The sequence below is a fragment of the Eurosta solidaginis genome, chromosome 4 (genome assembly GCF_040869045.1).
Source record: "Eurosta solidaginis isolate ZX-2024a chromosome 4, ASM4086904v1, whole genome shotgun sequence".
NCBI classification, from domain to species: domain Eukaryota; kingdom Metazoa; phylum Arthropoda; class Insecta; order Diptera; family Tephritidae; genus Eurosta; species Eurosta solidaginis.
In genome coordinates this window covers 33,660,121-33,681,226 of record NC_090322.1, presented here as the reverse complement: position 1 = coordinate 33,681,226, position 21,106 = coordinate 33,660,121, and the positions used below count along the sequence as shown (strand labels likewise).

Below are 21,106 nucleotides of genomic sequence, written 5' to 3'. Positions count from 1 at the left end.
ATATCTGCGTTCATGCACTGATCCATCTTATAGCAGGATAAATCAAATTTGATTAGGTGATAACTTAGTTATGCTAATATCCGTGACAATACATTAGATTACTGTATATTTATTTAGGTGGGGGCAATGGGACTTCCATCCGCCTCTGGATCGACTGAGCATACCTCAGTCCTTGACCAAACCCAAATTAGATTTCCTCACTTTTTTAAATCAAATTTCGTCGTAAAAATTGCATCGAAGTTATCAATATTTTCAGCGCACACCAGTCAGTTAATAAATAACCCAACGCAACCCTGATAAATTCGTTTATCTCTTATTATATTTTATGTCCATCATTTGTTGTTGTTGCTTTCTTATTTTTAATCACGCACATAAACACAACTTTGCTACAATCTATACGTCAAATTAATTAAATTGAAAAACTTTACCTGACCTACATATTGGCCTCTCTTTCCTTCTTTCGCTTGTATTTTTTTCAATGTTCACAAGGACCTGCTTTAAATGCAAGTTGTTGCGGTTATGCAGCACTCGCAATCGGTAGCTTGTTACGTAGGAAAGGCGCAAAAGAAAACAACTTTAATTAATTTATTTGAGTTGAGAAAATATTTTATATTTATTTTATTGCCGGCATTTATGGATTGAGAAATTATAAAAAAAGCCGAAAATGTGTGTATATCTAGGAGTATTGACTCTCATAAAAGTGAAGTTGAAAAGTCGAATAAATGTGAGTTTTAGTTGAATGAATTAGTAAACAAAAATGATTTGAGATACCATCAAGAAAATTACTTTAATTCAGACCCATTAAGCAATTATTAAACGTCATTATAATTATTAATTGAGTATATTTGTTTTAAACCCAGGGCCTTATGATTAAGCCTTGCTCCTATTCAATGACTGACCATTAATTTGTTTAATATATATAACTATTTGATAATGTAAAATAATGATTATCTTAATCATTGAAAACATTGGCTTCGTTAATACTTGTTTTTCTTTAATTCGTGATAATTTGATTATTTTCAGTAATTTTTTCACAGCAGAATCATTCATATAATTATTATATTGATAGAAATTTCTTGTATTATTAAACTATTTTAGTTTTTTATTAATTTTTATTTAATAGACATTATTTAATTATTATTATTATTATTAAGAATTCATGAGCTTAACAACGGCTTAAATTAATTGAATATTCAATTATTATAGTTTTTCTAAGAGAAACTGAAAATAAATAAATAAACATTTACTGGCATATTGCGATGGTACCATTTCGAAAACCTACAATTTAATCATCATCAGGGAATTTCGCAATGTTATCAAATGTTTCACCGAGATTATTATTATTTTATTTTCGATTACTTGGTTGGTTTAGATAATTTTCTTTTATCTTCATATCCCGAATTATTTGAAAACTACTATTTTTATTTATCTTTTTATAGAATATGCTGATAATTTTTAATTATTTGATTATTTCCAATTTTATGACTTTTTTTTAATGTTTGGTTATTTCTAATCAAAACAATTTAGTTCTTAAGAATTTGTATATAATCTGTTTATTTTTAACCGCCTAATTAGTTTAAATATCGGCTTATTTTCAATAAATTTAAAGCTTTCATAATGTGATTATTTTAAATTATTTTTAGTGACAACCTTTATTCATTACCTTATTCTTCTCCACTCTGAGTATATTAAATTACTTTTATAATCTCTCTTATTAGGGTATTATAAGTTTATTGATTAAATTTTTTTTATGTGATTATTTTAAGCTCTTTGCTTATTTTAGGCAATCAGACTAATTTCATATATTTGATCACTTTAATTATTTGATTCTTTCTAAATTTCTGATTGTTTTAAATTGTTCGAGTATTTATAATTATCTGATTTTATAAATTTTTTTTTTAATTACATTTTTATGTCATTATTTTAAGATTTTAGATTATTTTAGGTATCCAGACTAATTTAAAATATTAATAAATAAACAATTTTTTTTAATCCACTAATTATTTTGGTTTATTGCATTATTTTGATTTAACTTGTTATTTTTAACCATTTGAATTTTTAACTATGTTGATTTCAACTATTTTTTTACCTTCACTCAATTCTTTATTTTAAATAATCAGATTGATTTCACTACATTCAATTATCTGTTAATATTTAACTTTTTTGCTTTTTTTAATTATACAGTTATTTATAATTATTTGCTAACTTTCAATTATTGTTTTATTTTAAACTATTTGTTCACTTTAAATTATTTGATCATTTAATACGAAATGATTAATCTTTACTATTTTTTTATCTATTTCATCAATAATTTTACTGTTTTCAACTGTTACAACAACTAATTAATTATTTGGTTTTTTTTTACCATACAATAATCACACATTTTTGAATTTTGTATACTTCCTAAATTTTTTGTTAAGTTATTTCTTTTCATTTGATTATTTTTGGTGGTTGTACTATTTTTAATTATTTTTTTGCTTTTAGTTGTTAAATTGATTTTAAATCTCTGATTATTTGGAATAATCTGATATGGTGAATTTATTCGCCTATTTTTAAATGTGAGATTAATCTAAGTTGTTTTAATGTTTTCAATTATGTGATTACTTTAGATTATTTGGTTATTTCCAGTTATTCGATAAGATATGGGGTAATGTGATAAATTTTTTTATTTTTTAAAACTTGAGTGTATAATATTGTTTTGATTTTTTTTTTATTATTATTTTAAGTTTTCTGGATTGATTTACTATTTGCTTATTTTCAACTACTAATTATTTCGCAATATATAGACAATTTTAATCATTTTTTTCAAATCTATAATTATATTTGTTAAACTTTCTGAGTTTTCAAACAAAAAAAAATATGCAGTAAAATAAAAAGATGCAAAACATAATGATTTATAACAATATATAAATGATGACTATAACAATAAAATCAATTCTGTTTATTTGCTTTGCTTTGATGTTTTCCAATTTACTTTTTTATTTATTCAAATTTTCCTGCCTTTCAATAACATAAAATTATTATTATGTATCATTTAAATAGCTGCTGTTTTGTTAGTATTGTTGCAACCATGCTCTCATTTTATTCCCATGAAACTTTTTAATGAAAATTAACCGCAATTTTCTCGTTTCATGTCTACTTTCATAAAAGTTTTTCTCTCCAACCTACAATGACCTTGTCTCAGTAGAAGCCGCTTGAGATGTTTGCAAAATCTGAAATATACATTAGGGTGGGTAGCACATTAAACGTAGTCTTGATTTGCAGACAAGCTGCCTTCAAATTGTGATCAAAAGGTCAAGCAACTACTAGCCAAATAAAACTGCATTACTTAAACTGATGACAGCAGCCGTTATGTAGTGCCAGCATGATTGTCTAACACACCGAAGGTGCTGAGCGCAAGTCCCCGCAAATGCAACAAGTATAGCACATCTTGTATTTATTTAATTATAATTTGATTAGATTTAAAAATAAATTATGGGGCTCTCAATGTTGGGCGCATGAAAAAAGTTTTACTCATATAATCACAAAAGCTGAAATCCTTTGCGGCTATCTCCAAGAATATAGCTTCAAAGCTTCCGCAACCCAAATGTCAACCTCACCTACGCGAGGGAAATCCTGTTAAAAATATTAATATATCATACAAATATTTAGCAGGCGAGGCTCTGGCGCGATGTCTTGGAAGGTTTAATGTAGAAGTATTAATCGTTGCCAAGATGGTCGCGCTAGTACCTTAATGGTGTTTTGTTACCGAAACGTACCAGATCTATATCCAGCAAAAGACCATCAACATCAATAACACTCCTCAAACCCTTCAAGGAATGTATTTATTACTACAACGACGACTGTGCTAGTTAAGAACGCGCTAGATAAATTTACAAAGGGGGCAGTTGCCATTTCGTAGGACATCATAATGTTAAGCCTGTCAGTTGAAACACTACGAGAGGACAGATTTAGAGCTAGAACCGTGTTGTTGTTGTTGTAGCAGTGCTTCGCCTCATCCAATAGGTGCGACCAATCAAAAATTGTCATTAATGTCCTCTAACTGGAGTCCAAGGAAACTTGCTGTTTCAAGAGGGGTGAACCATAGTGAGAGGGGTGTTAGAGGCGTTGATTCCTTAATACAGTTGAAGAGATGGTTGGTGTCATGTGGGGATACATTACAAGCAGGACATACATTTTGTATGTTGGGGTTGATTCTAGATAGGTAAGAGTTTAACCTGTTACAGTATCCAGATCGAAGTTGAGCTAGAGTGACGCGCTCTGAGAGCTAGTACCGTCTACTATGGCGATAGTTACGCGCTAGTTCGGAACTAGTGTGATTACTGAAGGGTGTACAACGGACTGTTGTTTCAGAATCAGTGAAGCTATTGGAAACGGATCCACCTTGATACTGAATGTAGTGCTGTCTACAATAAGGGAGCCTAGGATCGGGCTTCACCTAGTTCTCGTCATATAGGCGAGCTTAGTCTTTATCCCTACCAAAGGAGATTACTTTAAACGATATCTGCGTTCATGCATTGATCCATCTTATTGCAGGATAAATCAAATTTGATTAGGGTGGAGTTGGAGGTATTGAGCTCGTCTTTATCGCAAATAAAACAGTAACACTAACAATAACTGTAGTTGAATTAGTAGCAGTTGCTTTTACATATCCAAGCAGCAATTGAAGCTCTGAGCTCACTGGTGCGATAGAAGCTGGTCTTAGTACCCCTAGTTTTGTTTTTGATCGTCTCGAACCTACCTTTTTAGAATTACATATGTAAGGAAGAGATGTCTAGTCGGACCTTGTCGGCTCTCCGACAAACAATGTCACCGTTTTTTGTTTGGTATCGTAACCTAACACCTTGTAGTCCAAGGGGGCTTCTGCTACCACTCTACTTTATCTAAAAGGGAGTGTTTATAAATTAAAAAGTTTATGGGCTCATATTCAACTTAGAGCTTGCACTTATTTAGTGCGCGTTCTTTTTGTCATTGAAGCTATAACAACCAATTGCTACGAGGAGCTCACAACTTGGCCCTTTACTTAAGACACTTCTTAAGTGAATTCGGGTTTCAAATCTCACTTGGGCACCGTATCGGCACTTAAAGGCGGAAAATCTTCTAAGGATATAATGAGGCCTAGTGCAGTACATCAACCTCTAAGTTACTGAATAGCTACAAGCCGCTTCAGTTCTGAACTCAGTAGATCTCATAAGCACGATTGAATTCATAGAGTTTATGTAATCACACCAAGATCATCTTCGCTGAGCAATCATAACTCCATACTATTCAATGTCGTCGAGATTATTGAAACAAGTCTATGGTCAGTGTGACTAGACCCTTTTGATTCCAGTTCGCCTTTTTGATCCCGCAGCTCGTGAATTAAGCATTTAAAAACATTATACGAAAAACTGACTTGTGTTTACCGGTGGGAATCTTGTTCCTTTATCTTCTTATACTTCAGAATATTTCTTGTCCAAACACCTTGAGTTCTGGGCTGCTCTCGAGAAGGGGTTTTCAAGAAATTTCTTTATGCAACGGCAATGTGATGGACGATTGCATAGTAGCTGCGCCACCGTTTTCTGCCCCCCTCGAAGATGGCAGCTGTGTTACGTGGCATTGTGTTCCAATCCCATACGTTCCGCATGAACCCCAATTACCAAGTGCAGCAGACACTCCGTGTATTTCGCATCCATTCATTCAAAAACAGCTTCCAGCTATTGTTACCCTCGCTGAGGCAGCGAGGATGATGTCTCTCTTGATTAGTCCTAGGAGTGCAAGGGCCTCTTGCGCTCCTCCCATATAGAGGGCTGGTTATAGTAATGCCAGCTCATCGACCATATCGTTGCCCTGTATGTTACGATACCCTGCCATGAGGGAAACGTCGACTCGCCATACACATGGCCCAATCCCTACAGTTACCAACCTAAGCAGTGAATCTTTATTAGGGTCTTCTACATCCGCACATAACTTTTCCATAAAATATAGAGACGTATATGTCAGATGATGGTTGACTTTTATCATATACTGTACGTATATTAGTGCACTTACGGCATGCACTCGTTTACATGTTACATTTTATGTAAATAATAAAGAATGGTTCATTTCAAGATAATCTCTTGACAATAACGAGTTTTCCTCTTCAACGAAAATTTCACACAAACAAATGTACACAAGTGTATCTATTATTAAATATTACACATTTTCCATATAACAATAACAGGCGCGCTATTGATGGGTTTCCACGTAACAAATGTTGTTGTAAAATGTATTAGCTCTGAAGAGCCGTCAATAAATGTTGTTATGAGCGACTTTGAGTACATTTTAATGTTGGTAGATTTAAAGTGTGGTTATGAATACTTGCGAACACAAAAGTGTGGTTAAGTTGAAGGGCCTTTTGCATAGTCAAGGGGAAGTTAAGCGCCACGAGTACTGCTTGAATATCAGGGTAGGTGCATACCTTACGCCTTCCACCCATTCCTCCGACAAAAGCACGCAGGCCCTCTCTATACACAGAATGGACTGACAGCGATGCCTTAAGTTGCTCAGAGTAGAAACAAGCTCTCCCCTTTTGAACGCTTCGGTGTAAAGTGAAATCGCGTCCTGTGTACCACGTCCCCCTCCAGCCCCTTTTGATAGAAACTTTACTTTACGGTCAAAATTTAGCGATGGTATATGATACTCTGGCAACGGGGCCTTCTGAGGACTGTGAGCTACTGCCTCGAGTTTCAAGTCAGTCAAACTTAGGAAGTCTTATTTATTTATTTATTTATTTATTATTTAAATTCGACGACAAACTATGGTCGACTGCATAATATAAAAGATATATAAATATACAACTCAAAAGATAAAATTTAAGATATATCGAGATTTCAACAATGTTATATTACAAACAAAGATATATTGATGAACATTACACTTTAATTCCAGAATATAATAATAATGAGAAATATGAGCAGAAATAAGATCTTATACCGAGATCTTATACTGGCGGAATGCATCAGATTCTGCTCAGCATGATTTCGGAATACAGTGGATTCCAATCTTGCTGTTGGAATGCAACAATATTCCAATCAGCATGCCATGGGAATCCGGCAGTGTTAAGAGTAGTGTAATGAGGATACGCCAACACAAGGCATAAAAAGTAACATGACCTGTGTTGTTGGAATGCACCGGATTCCAATCAGCTCGATGCCTGACCCATAAGATTATACTGCCGGAATGCATACGATTCCGGTCAGTGACTCATGAAAAAGCACATTAGAAACTGTAATATTTCATTATTGTTAGTAAACAGGATCTACTTCGTCTTCCTATGGTTTACGCCCTACATCCCTTTCGGCTTCCAAAATATGAAGTTTTTGAAGCGTCTTCGCTAGCATTTCACCTAAAGTCCAGGGGTAGAGGCCTTATGCAGCGAATACGACACGCACGCATTTGCGACTACCTTCTCTCCATTTTTATTTAGCTTTAGTAGTATCTCGTTCATTGTAGCGATCCACAGATACTGTGTGAGAACTCCGTTACTTTGGGGTCCGTATGCTCACGAGGCGGGTAGTTGTAATCGGTACTCATGTTGGCTTGAATTACCCGGTCTCCAGCATTGGCATCGTTCATTACGACAGGTAAGGCTGTTTAGACGTCATTCCGAATATTACTCGCCGATCTATGCATCCGAATTCAGCTATTAATACATATTCTCACATGAATTTTTTTATTGCATATATTATTATGCTTAAATTAAAATGAAAGGAAGGATGAACGGAAGGATGTGCGCGAACCCAAATTAGTACAAACCATAACCGCCACAAAAGCCAAAAGAGAAAGACCATAAATATAAATGTTACACTGCCATAGTAAAGCAATAAATAAGTTTCGGCTTGGCGTTGCGTCCGGTTAATAGTTGCTCGATATGAGCGAGAGGGAGGTAGGAGTGGGTAGCACCACAGTCAGCCAGTGAAAGTGGAAATGAAAAGTTATTGCGTTTTGTGTGTACCTTGAAGATTGCAAGTTTTTTTTGTTGTGTGTTGCAGCTTTTGTGTTATAGTTTTGAGTTATTTCGTTATGATTTCTCCTGTCACGCTATTTCGGCGGTTACAGGTATTTAATTATTCTGTTCTTTTATCAACTCGTTATGTGTGTAGACGTATTTTTTACAGCGCACTCTCACGCTACGTTTAGGTTCCTGCTATTTTAAGTTAATCTAAATACTGGCAAACACTCAGCAACCCTGATTTCAGTATCCCTGTGGATCCCTGTTTGGTTGGTTGCTATGCCGCCCGCCCACAAATACCTGGCCCAAAAAGTGTTCCAGCAGTTTTCCAGCTTCAAACTTTTTCAACCGGAAATTCGTAAATGGCAAATAGATTTCTCGAAAATTATGAATACAATGCCTAGGGTGTTTGCCAATTTATTTATAGTTTGCAGTATATTGAAGTGTTCAAACAAAAGATTATTTAAATTTGATTTTAATAAACTAAGCAATACAAATAACAGGATTTTACCATATTATAGAGATATATAAAGATAGTAATAAAATTTTATGAAAAAAAATGTCATAGACTTAGGAAGCGAAGGAAGCTTGATTAAAATCGGATATGAACAAATAAAAATATTTTTTTTTTCACTAGAAAAATTTTATGAATTAAAATTTCTCTTGACGAATGAATCCAAAATAATTTTGAGAATATGAGTAGTTAGAGCTCGTGATATTCGATTAATCGCATATTCGAACTATTCGAATACTCTAATATTCGATTAGTTAAATCGAATTATCATACATCGTCGATTATTCGAAAAATCGCCGGGGAACGATTAATTGAATGTTGAAATTTTCATACTTAGGTTCACTTTATGCATACAAATATTTCAATATCAATATTTTTCATTTTAAACCTATATTTCTATATGACACTCCAGAGCAGCAGTAGCAACGACAAATTTGCTCTGCTACTGCACCGACTCTGAATATGAATAGAGTTGAGGACTTGAATAAGAAGTGGTAGTAATGCTCTGGCGCTGCTATGAGCTACGTCGTATTTAAGAGCGCAGCAAATAAGAAAATAAAATCTACGAACGATATGCTATTTGTAGCGGAGCGGTAGAGTGGATCGCGCCTTGCCTTCCATGGTTATTTCGGTCACTCACGAAAGTTTTTAGGGAATATTTCGTTGTCATTTCGAGACGGTCTACGGAACTATTCGTGGTCATATCGAGATGGTTGTAGAGACTGTTTCGGGATCAGTTGAAGTTCACATGAGGATGGTATTTAAAACTATTTCGTTATTTTGGGATAATTTTGGAGCTCTTTAAAGATCATTTGGGGACCATTTCGCGGTTCCTTCGAGGTTAGTTTGTGCTAATTTCCTGATGATCTTAGGGACTTTTTTGGTGTTCTCCAGTAGTTATTTAGGGATCACTTCTGTGTAGTTTTGGGTCATTTCAGGATAATTTTGGGGCTATTTTGGGATAACTTGGGGACTATTACGGGATTGTCCCGTGGTTATTTAGGCAAGACTTCGTCCTAATTTCGGGATGACTTTGGAAACTATTTCGTGGTAATTTTGTAGTAAACTTTTGGTCATTTCGTGATGGTCTAGGGGACTGTTTCAGGTTACTTCCAGCGACATTTCGAGATCACTCGAGAGTAGTTTGTGGATGACTTCGCGGTCTATTTTCGTTTCTTTTCGGAATGATCTTTCGGTTTATTTCAGAGCCATATCGGGGTACTTTTGTGATGATTGTGGCGACTCTCCGCGTTAAAGTTTCCTCTCGCTCTAATGTGCATTCGTAAACATCGTCTATATTATTTCTTTTGCAGTCAGGGGTGGGCTGTACTGTCTGCACTTCATTAAATTGTGCAGGTGCAGGATTTTAACCTTACATGTCGCCAAATTGATTCTTTTCCTTCTTGTGAATTTGTCGTAAGTGGGCGATAAGTGAGGACGTAGAGCCGGAAAAACTTAAAATGGCGCAAGCACCTCCTTTTTCTTGCGCTAAATTTCCCGAAAAAAACACACTCGATAAAATCAATTATTCGATTTTAGTAAGTTGAGTTGCGATTATTCGAATAATCCAAACAATAGTAGTGCAATTCGATTAACAAACGTACAAAAGTCGAAAATCGTATAATCGATTAATCAATTAATCCAGACGTTTTAAGAGCCCTAGAAAGTTCATCAATTTTATCAGCAATTACTTTTTGCTTAAATCTTTAAGTACTCGATATCGCGGCGCCAGATGGCGAAGTCAAAGCACTTGAATTATGTATGTACAAATGGCAACAACAACATTCCATAGTATAGCAACAATTTGAGCCATATTTCACTTGCTCAAATATATGTACATACGTACGAGCACAAGGTGATATAGGAGGTAAACAAAACAGGTTAAAGGATGGGAAGTGAAGTGAACCTTCAACTTCAGCGATACTTTATAGTAGATTATCCGGTCAAAGGAAATACACAATAGACAAGATACGATTAAGTGAAGTGGTCCAATATACATAAATACAAGAGCACCTGAGTATGAGCGCTTAGCTGGCAAAACGATAAGTGTGAATGAAGCAAACAAGTGCTTTCAAAGTGAATTAAAACAAGAGGAAAAAAGGGTAGCTTGAATAAAAATAAAAAAATAAATGTAAGGCGCGATAACCTCCGAAGAGATCTAAGGCCGAGCTTCTCTTCCAATTTGCGTCGTGCTCCTCTTGATTTTTCCCTACAAATTGGCCGGACGGGACCTACATGTTTTATGCCGACTCCGAACGGCATCTGCAAGGCAGATGAGTTTTCACTGAGAGCTTTTCATGGCAGAAATACAATCGGAGCGCTTGCCAGACACTGCCGAGGGGCGACCCCGCTTAGAAAAATTTTCTTCTAATTGAAAAATCTTATTTCTAAAATTTTGATGTTGCTTTGCCCGGGAGTTGAACCCAGGGCATACGGTGTGATCGGAGCACGCTACCATCACACCACGGTGGCCGCCAGCTTGAATAGCCGGTCAATAAAAACTTTACATGGACTGAATGTGTTCAAAGTGTGGGCAAAAGGGATGAAAAATATACATTAAATTAAATAATTCAAATAACAAGATATGCATATACGGATATATGTAAAACAGCTAACACTTGAATGAATAGGAATTTCAGTTCGGCTTCTGTTTCAATTTTCGGTCAAGTTACACCAGTTTAACGTTTCTGCCGTTAAAGAAAATATGGATATTACCAGAAGTTTCTTATACTGTAGAGTTCCGGGTTATCACATATGTATGTATGAAGCAGCGAACGCGTGTAAATAAGGGGATGATAAGAGGCTTTATTACTTCACATCAACTTTGCTTTTATAGTGCAAAGTGGCTAAGGTGACTTTCAGTTGAGTTTCTACGCTGGTACTTTCTTTGCCGTTATACTTGTACTGACGCCATCAGTAGCATCACCACGCTACACTCATATAATTACCGCTACATACGTTCCCACAGATACAAAATGCAAATGATCACTTGCAAGTATTTTATTCGCACTACAGTCGCCTAACCGCAAGGGCGCAAACTTACCAAACTGTTTATAATGACTTATACTTAAGTACAAACAATTGGCATTTGATAGGGGTGGGAGACGCGATTTACGATAAAGGAAGTCGGCAGCGCAAATACTTTGGGTGAACGGATGTGCCTTATCTGGCACAGGTTCACCACTTTGATTAGAAGGTATTCGTGGCCGCCTTCCATTTTTTGGTGTGTCTGGAGATTGAGCATGCTGAGACATAGTTTCTACATCCTTCTTCTCCCAGACAAAGTTGAGTCCACCAACCCGCCACCGATTTGTCAGCTGCGACTTATCGGATATGGATTTCACCCACCAGTGGTTGCTTGGAAATCAAGCAATTGATTCGTGATCTGCACATCGCCGTTTCACCAAATCTATCCACCGAAACCCAGCAGTACGCCGATTCGTAAGCTGCGACTCGCCGGAGACTATTTCAGCAACTACCAGTTGCTTGGAAATCGATCAGCCGACTCCTTTCTATTCTATTCTATTCTATTCTATTCTATTCTATTCTATTCTATTCTTTTCTATTCTATTCTATTCTATTCTATTCTATTCTATTCTATTCTATTCTTTTCTTTTCTATTCTATTCTATTCAATTCTATTCTATTCTATTATTTTCTATTCTATTATATTCTATTATATTATATTATATTATATTCTATTCTATTCTATTCTATCCTATTCTATTGTATTGTATTGTATTGTATTGTATTGTATTGTATTGTATTGTATTGTATAGTATTGCATTGTATTGTATTGTATTGAATTGTATTGTATTGTATTGTATTTTATTTTATTGTATTGTATTGTGCTGTATTGTATTGTATTGTATTCTATTCTATTCTATTCTATTCTATTCTATTCTATTCTATTATATTCTATTCTATTCGATTCGATTCTATTCTATTCTATTCGATTCGATTCTATTCTATTTAAATTTATTTTGTTTTTATTTTTTTATATGTTATATATTTTATTGTATTTTATGCTATTTGATTACGTTTTATTTCATTGTATTTCAACTTACCTTTTAAATAATTTTTATTTTGTTAATACTTTATTTCGTTTTCTTTCTGTTTATTTTTTATTTTTTATTTGGTAATTGTGCAGTTTATGGGCCCACCCTAAAATTGGGCCTTTTTTTTGAGTGAGGTATCAAAAGACGCGTATACACGTCTAGATCAAGAATCCGAAAGCGGAAGTTAACTTTTTTTACCCGTTCAAAAGATATTAACGAAAAACCGAAATAAGACCCGCGGGTACTGCCGAAACCGGGGGTGGGATCCATAGTATTTTTGCGCAGAACACCTTTCTGCGTTGGCGGCCTTCGGCCGCGCTTATAAAAAATAACCCTGGGCTACGCCATGCCAAGTCCGGGTGTGTGGTATAACCGTGGCTACCGCCACGGTGATGCACAATGTTTCTTGTGGGTACAAACACAACAACAACCACATGAAAATCGCCAACTTCAACTGCAAATATCTCGAAATTAATACGCGTCTTTTGATACCTCACTCGAAAATCTTCGCCCAACTTTAGGGTGGGGCCCCTGCACTACTACTACCTTATATATTTTTATTTTATTTATTTTATTTGATTTAATGTTATTTAGTTTTATTTTATTTTAGTTTTAATTTTATTTTTTTTTTCATATTTTCCAATCAATAATAAATATTAATAATAAAAAAAAGAGAAACGAATTCCAACTAAAACCTGAATACCTGAATACCTAACCACGTACTCTGTTTTTGTAAACACTTTGTGTATCAGTAATAAAAATCACGTATTTTCTCATGTTTGCCATTATCTCTGGCACTTTATCTCCAACAAAACAGCAGTAAGCACATCTTTTCATGCACTTACATGCATACAAATTGTGTACATTCTCAGAGGTATACTTTATATGAAGGCGGCATGTTTATATTGAGTTGCCATATGAATGCGGTCATATCAACTATATCATGTAAAATGTTCCTACATTGTGCTACAGTGTAGTAACAATACTTACGCTTACATTCTCTCTCTCTCTCTTTCTCTCTGTAATACTTCATATAGTATACCCATACCACACACTACGCCTGCATTTACATTCCACATGTATCTCTCCCTACCTACCTCTTACAAAGACTAAGCGTACGCTTACGCCTATATCTTACACTTATATTGAAGATCTAATTAATCCCAAAATATTAAAAATTCAGTGGTTAATTGATTTGTAAAAAGTTTAGCAGTTATGAAGTAAACAAATTTAAAAAACTTTTAAAGCATATACAAAATTTAAGTTAAACAAAAACATTTTTAATATAATATTAGTATATAGAACATAAATATTTATGTACGTACGTCTATACATATGAATATTTGTTTAAAAATATTTTGAAAAATTAGTTGTGCGCCTTTACTTAAATCTTTCCAGCAAAAGATTTTTATGTTTATATTAATTAGCACGCACTGAATCGATAATATGAAAAATAGATTCTTATTATTTACCTTTTCATAAATTTCTGTTCGGCTGATTGGTTTTGTTTTGCTGATTTTTGTTGTTGTTGTATTAACTTCCACACATTTACCGCAAATTTATTATATCTTCTCGCTGCTTTAAAGTGTGTACGCACTTATAAACATTTGTATTTATTTATAATTTTAACCACACTTAAGGTATATAATTAGTACGCTAACACACTCCGACATATATATGTACATTAACTAACACTAGCGTAATAGCACCTGCGCGCCGTTATTAGCGTAAACGCCAAATGATTGATGTTGATTTTGTTTTTGATTTGATTATTGACGCCGACCGCACGTTAACTGTCGTATTGATTGCTTTAGCTAGCAGGCGTATGCATGCACCAACGGGGAAAAAACATTTAAGAACATTGAGGCAAGTTTGTTTATTTATTTGCTTAAATTTTAGAAACTGTTTGCTTTGATTTGTTTTTTCTATTTCTCTTGTGTGTAGATAAATAGTTTACCTGTTGAACAATTTATAAACGAAATTATTCAATGTCTAAGTTGATACACATTTAAGCTTTATTTTTTTTTTTAGAAGTAAAATATTTTGTTGGTAATTTTATTAATGTACTTATTTTGTTTTTTTTTGTAATTTAATAATTTTTTTAACTTGTATAGCTATTTTTTTTCACTTCACTTCTTCAAGGTTTAAAAAATCACAAAAGATTAACGCGAAAGAAATTTAAGCACCATTTTAACCGACACCGGCACGAGTCTAACACCAACTGAAGTTCGTCAATGTATGTTGCTGTTATTTATTAAGCTTACGAAATTTTACATTAGCGAAGCCACTGCAATGCGCTGGTAACCAGCAACAGCGATGCGCAACAGAATGCAAGGCTGTTAAGAGCGTGGGTGGGTGACTGTGTTTGTCGTGGTGAGTATACCATATGTATGATATGAATGTATGTATTTTGTAATCCTTATTGTTAACAATAACAAATATGCGAAAATGTGCGCCAGTTCAGCTGTTTCTTATAAACAGAGAGCGCTGTTTTTAATGCTGTAATTGAGTGAAGAAAAATAAGGATTTTAGAAGATTTAAAATGTTTTAAGTATATGAAAAGCAACAGTTTGTTATAAGCATGGGACGTGAAGAGTTGGTATTCACAATGTGATGTGTAATCTATTTAGGGAATGGGAATGAATATTGTAAGTGACGCTACTACCACAAGCTATACACCTTGAGGAACTCTCAATCCTCTACGCTGGAAATTTAATTTCTTTGAGGTCGTTGCGAAGTCGCTGTGTATGCGGCTGATCCAGGAGCAGCTGCAACAAGCTCTTAACAATTTGGACTGCGAACTAAAATGACAAGACAGATATATGTAATCTAACATCCGTCCAAAACAATATTAAATTTTAAATACTTCGGTATTATGTTGGATAGCAAAGAAGAGTGGAAAAAGATGACTAAATTACGGCCTGTGGCCGCAATTGTAGCTGAAGTTCAGAGCCGTAACAAAATCATCAAGTCTCTTGCCGGCAGCACTTGGTACAAAGATAAATGGCCAAGAAGGTCACATGTGGTCATAACAAATCGTTCCCGAGATGGTCGGGCTTGGTACCAGAACGTACCGGATCTGCATCCGACAAAGGACCATCAACATCGATAACACTCTCCAAGGCCGTCGGGGAGTGTTCTTATCGCTACAACAACAACAACATGAGGGATATCGTTATTCGAGAAAAAAAGAAATGGTTAGAGGGTCTTATTGGCTAGTACCAGAAAGTAGTAGTGCCCAATAATACCAGATTTAATCCGACAATGGGCTATTTTTGCGATTAAAACAACCACATGATGGTGTATCTTCTTTCCTCATGTATGTAGATCGTAATCGTAAATGATGTGCCACATGACTTGAATTGTGAAATCTACCAAGGAATTGCTTACTACGTGGCGGAGGGACTTTATCAGATACATCCAGGTGTGATTGATTTTTACACGGCAATGTGCAAGAACCCTGAACTCAGACCGCTCTGTATTAGGGAAGTACTGCTGGTTTGTACTTGGTAGTAAGATATCATGGAAGGCCAATGTTGCAGATAGAATTATGGGAGTGAAAAGAAAAGGCTTCAATTAGGTACCAGGGCTAATGTTATAAAATAACTCTACCCTCTTACGAAATGGAAATACGAGAAGTTTACTAGGACCTAGCTTAGTTGCTGCATCGATATCAGGCAACTATGCCGCCCATTTATCTGGAGCCTTGATCTCGCAAGCGCAAGACACGAATACAGGACATATTCAATCCTTTCTTCATGTAGCTCGCACTTCCTACATCTTGTGTCGCCTGATCTATCAGAAAGCTGTTGTTGCTGGCAGACATCTGCCACTTATGATAACTGAAACGTCATCTACATGTAAATTGGCGCGACAGGACCTACTTGTTTTTTTTTTATGCAGACTCCGAACGGCATTTGCAAGGTAGATGAGGTGTCACTGAGAGCTTTTCATGGCAGAAATACACTCGAAGTGCTTGCCAAACACTGCCGGGGACCGACCCTGCTTAGAAAAATGTTCTTCTAATTGAAAAAACTTGTTTCTAAAATTTGATGTTGCTTTTCGCTGGGCGTGAACACAGCATCTTCGGTGCGGATGGCGTAGCACGCTATCATCACACCACCTAGCGGCAGCCGTATTTTAACTGGTCCTCTGCGATGTGGTTATTCTGCAGCTTAGCATGGAGCCAATCCAATTTGTTAAAGCGAGATCCCTTTTTAATCGAACTGAGACTGTCCATACACGAGTAAAGGTGTTTCCGTACCATGACTGCATTTAGAACCCTTTTTTCTGTCCAACCTTCCCCAAGAGTCACAAGAAGCTCGCTCGACGCTATTTACTATGTTGGAGGCTTATCTGTAAGACTCACAGCGCCATTGGGCTATATTTGTGTTTCCCCAAATTCGTCCCAGGGCCGGGGCGCTCCCGCTTTGATTTTTTGCTGCTGATTTCAGGTTCTGGATGTCCTTTCTTTTTCTTTTGCTTGTAGCGTCTTATGGTTATTTGTAGGACCAGCAGCATTATTGAGCTAAATAGGCACTTCCAACACTTGCGTTTCTAGGCTTATACCCATTTTCCATTATGTCCACGTTCTGGAGGTTCCTTTCTATCTCTCCTACTTTTAGCAAATTGTGGTTATTTGCAAGACAGCAGTACCTGGGTGTTAGTTCTTTCAAAAACCTCCATTTCTGCAATAGCTGATTTAGCACTCGCTTTTCAGACTAGAGCTTGTGGGTTTAAGTCTTTGTCGAGAGCAACCATATCTAATTCCGCGTTAATTCAGTTTCGTGCAGTGCATTTCTGGTGAACTAAAAAGGCGAGAACGCCTTTCTTCGCAATGTGAATCTTAATGGAAATTTCACATTTGCGTCTCCACTAAGTTAAACTAAGTACCCTGCTAATTAAGAACCTGCTTGCCTATACCAAAGTGAAATTACATTCTTTGCTTCCACAAAAATCCACTCACTGTTACAAAGCATTGTTACAAAATGTTAACAGAACGACCAGAACATTTTATGCTAAACATGCGACTTGCAATCGTGGAATAAAAAGCCACCAGCTGACGTTCTGGCAATCCTCAACGAGGACACCTGTTAAGCTTTTAACTGTAAAAATATATTGAAACTCAACAGATGCTTCCACTGATCTCCAAGGCCTGCTTTCACATAAAATGGGAAAATAAAGTTCGAGGTAACAGTAAATGTCCGTAAGCATAGCTTTTTGTTATTGTACACACTTTCAAATAATATGTACATATGTAAGTAATTAACGGTTTACACGTGTCGCCATACCTATCGAGGCTATAAATAGACTAAGTTGATAATACGGTGGAATGAAGGATGACACAATAAATCATTTGTTTCAAAAATCAAGTCATTTATAAAACATTTATGAAATTGAATTTGATTGGATTTGCTGTGGTTGAAATCAAGATTAATTTTCATTGATTTAATTTGTTGTAATTAAATTTGTTTGATATTAAATTGAAAAGTTATTTTATCTACGCCACGTTGGTAAAGTCATCGTTCCCGCCACTGTAGTGGTAGAATCCTAAGGACAAAGACAGTCATGCCAGTGGCACTCCAAAGTTTTATTGATGCTTAAAAATGAAGCAAACAAAGTCGAAAGAACATTCCGAGGCGAGCTCTGGCCCGATGATATATGTAGGTACCATACACAAGGTTGGCCAAGGAGGAGCGATTTAGATCCGCATCGGTTAGGGGTTTCAAGGGGTTGATAAACGCAATACGAGCACAAAGCTTTATAGCGCCAGAGCTTCCGCAACCCAGTTGTCAACCTCACCTACGTGAGGGAAATCCTGTAACAAAAATGAATTTGTCATAACATATTTAGCAGGCGAGGCTCTGGTGAGCACAGCTTCCTTAAGGAACTGGCGAGTGCACTCAGAGAAAAACGCCGTTCTAAAATCCAGCACCACCGGACTCAACTCAAGCTTTTCATGTTCTTACTTTTTTGTTCTTGAAAAACGAACAACCTGTTCTTAAACCAACAACCTTGTCCTTGAACTCACACCATTTTCTTGAAAAAAGAACGGCCGGTCTTAAAATATGAACAAATGTTCTATTAATGAGAACGATGTTCTTAAATCAAGCCCAAGAAAAAAAAAAACGGTACAATTCGTGTGCACTACAATGTTAAATACACCATTTGGCACCAGCTATCAAGCAGTTGTAGTGGCCCAGCGGCTATGATGTTGCGCTTGCGATCGTGTTGCGCGAGTTCGATCACCGCCAAACTCTGAGTTTTTAAAAAAAAATTTTTTTTGTTCTATTTTTTTAACTCTTATTTTTCGTTCAGTTACATTCACATATCCACAGGTAATTCTCAAACTTGTTATGAAATGTTTTAAGTATATATGCAGATTACATCTTTAAATAAGAATAATTTCTCAATAAGAGAAATGTATGAGAAAATGCTTATTATGCATTTTTTCTTAAAGTTTTGAATTTTAATAACAAGTTTTTTGTTGTAAATATTCTTTATTTATGACAAAAATATTATTATTAATAAAAATTAAATAAATATATTTAAAAAAAATACTTTCCCTCCCACCAAAGATCAAGCACGAACCATTCTTAAATTGAGACCGAAAAATGTTAAATCGGCCCCAAATTGTTCTCGAAGCGTGAGAACGAAAAATCCTAAATCAAGCCCAAGTAGTGCTTGAAATGAGCACAGAAGGTTCACACATCAATACCAAAGTGGTCATAAAATACGAACGGTGTGCTTGGAAAAACTGTTCTTAAAACAAGCCCATCGGTCACAAGTTAAGAAAAAACGTACTTAACAGACTTTTGTCAACGAATGTTCTTAATTTTGAACTTGTTTCGTTCGTTTTAGAACGATTTTTTCTCTGAGTGTGGAGGAACAGGATGGCCTAGAAGCTTTAATGTTGGCATATTAATCGTGCACGAGATGGTTGGGCTAGTATCTTAATGGTACTTTGTTATCGGAACCTACCGGATCTATATCCGTCAAAGGACCATCGACATCGATAACACTCCCATCCGGGTGTCTTTATCGTTAATACAACAACAACATCCGCATCGGTCCTCTAAGCCACGGATATTTGAAAGCAAACAACAAGGGCCCGAACAGAAGTAGTGCTTGCGGGTAGTGCGGGCAGAATGGTCTCCGGACCGCACTCTACATTCAAAAGGCAAAACCCGTCCAAAGACAGTTGAGCATATTTTCGGGTTCGCGGCATGCAACCTCTTCATAGAGTCTACAAAAAGCAAACTGATGCGCAGGAAGGCGGTGGCATTCACTTAACAAGTCGTATTGCAGGAAATGGGTACGTACGAATGACTGGTGCATGCCACACCAATCGGCTGCTTCCTATCCTAGAATGATCAAATTCAAACTAGAGCTGGTAGTCTGGACGTCTCTTAACAATTCAGTGCCATATCCGTTGCATGGGGAATGACACAGTGCATCACAAGATGGAAGCTATGCAAGGCTTTGTATCTTGATATTATATCAAAAATAGGAGTGTACTGGTTGAGAACTGACACTAAATGACACAAACTATGTCGGGTATTGCATAGAATGTGATGACTGGCAACCGGCGAGCGACATCGATCGACTGCTGGAATTAAAGGTGTTGTTTAACTCTTTCAAGAGGATTCCAGTTCAATTTAAAGGTTCTCCAACCCAATTCGCAGCCTCACCCAAGCTCGAAGAAGACTTGATGACCTAAAAGGTTCTACGTAGCCATGTCAAATCGAATTCGCGATGGTCGAGCTGGTCCTCAACGGAACCTTAACGAGACCATCAACAGCAATACAGCTCCACAGAAGCTTCGTGAAGTCTCCTTGTTGCTACAGGAAGAAGAAGAATCCGAATGAATGCATCCTAATATAAGTTTGTCCTATGCATCGTTGACCATGATATGCGCACAATGAGAATTTGGAATTTCACTTAATTGCGAATCGATTGTCCTAATTAATTGTGCTGTAAGGCAGTGGTCTTCGGCTTAGCAGCAAAGCTCAAGATGGCAACTACATATACATACATACATACATACACAAATATGACTAAATTTAAACATAGTAGTATAGTAGTATATACATATGTATGTAAGTATTAAAGGCATAATTCCCATATGAATTATATCGAACACCTTTATTAAAAGGTGCTTAACTCAAAATCTGAACTTTTCACGTTATGAGTACCCAATTCCTAGCTACCGAACTGTATACTCGATTTTTTAATTCCTACACTAATCAGAGAGAAATGACTCAAATAAAATTTGCATTGGCGCATATTTAATTTTATTTCAAGAAGTAAAACACTACCTTGGCAAAAATCGTGCGACTAATCCCTAAATAGAGTGGTCTCCGATTGATCTCTTTTGTCTTCATTGTGGCATAATTAATCCCCTGCAGTCCATTTTGTGTACAGTTGGGATAAGTCAGTTTGAAATCTATGTAGTTTTAAGAAACATAAAAAACGGCAACGAAGTGAGTAAAATAAAAAAGATTACAGGCGATTGATTAGACATATTGAAAGAAAATGCGGAGCCCTATACTGAACCTAATTG

General features: G+C 35.8%; 1 protein-coding gene across 1 annotated transcript in view; it reads right to left on the bottom strand.

Moving 5' to 3' along the window:
- Positions 1–14,747, bottom strand: part of LOC137249578 (uncharacterized) — a 101,678-nt gene extending 86,931 nt beyond the window's left edge. Inside the window, exon 1 of the mRNA XM_067781208.1 lies at positions 14,017–14,747. The gene's annotated coding sequence lies outside the window, so the exon portion shown is untranslated. The remainder of the gene's footprint in view (positions 1–14,016) is intronic.
- Positions 14,748–21,106: the final 6,359 nt, after the last annotated feature.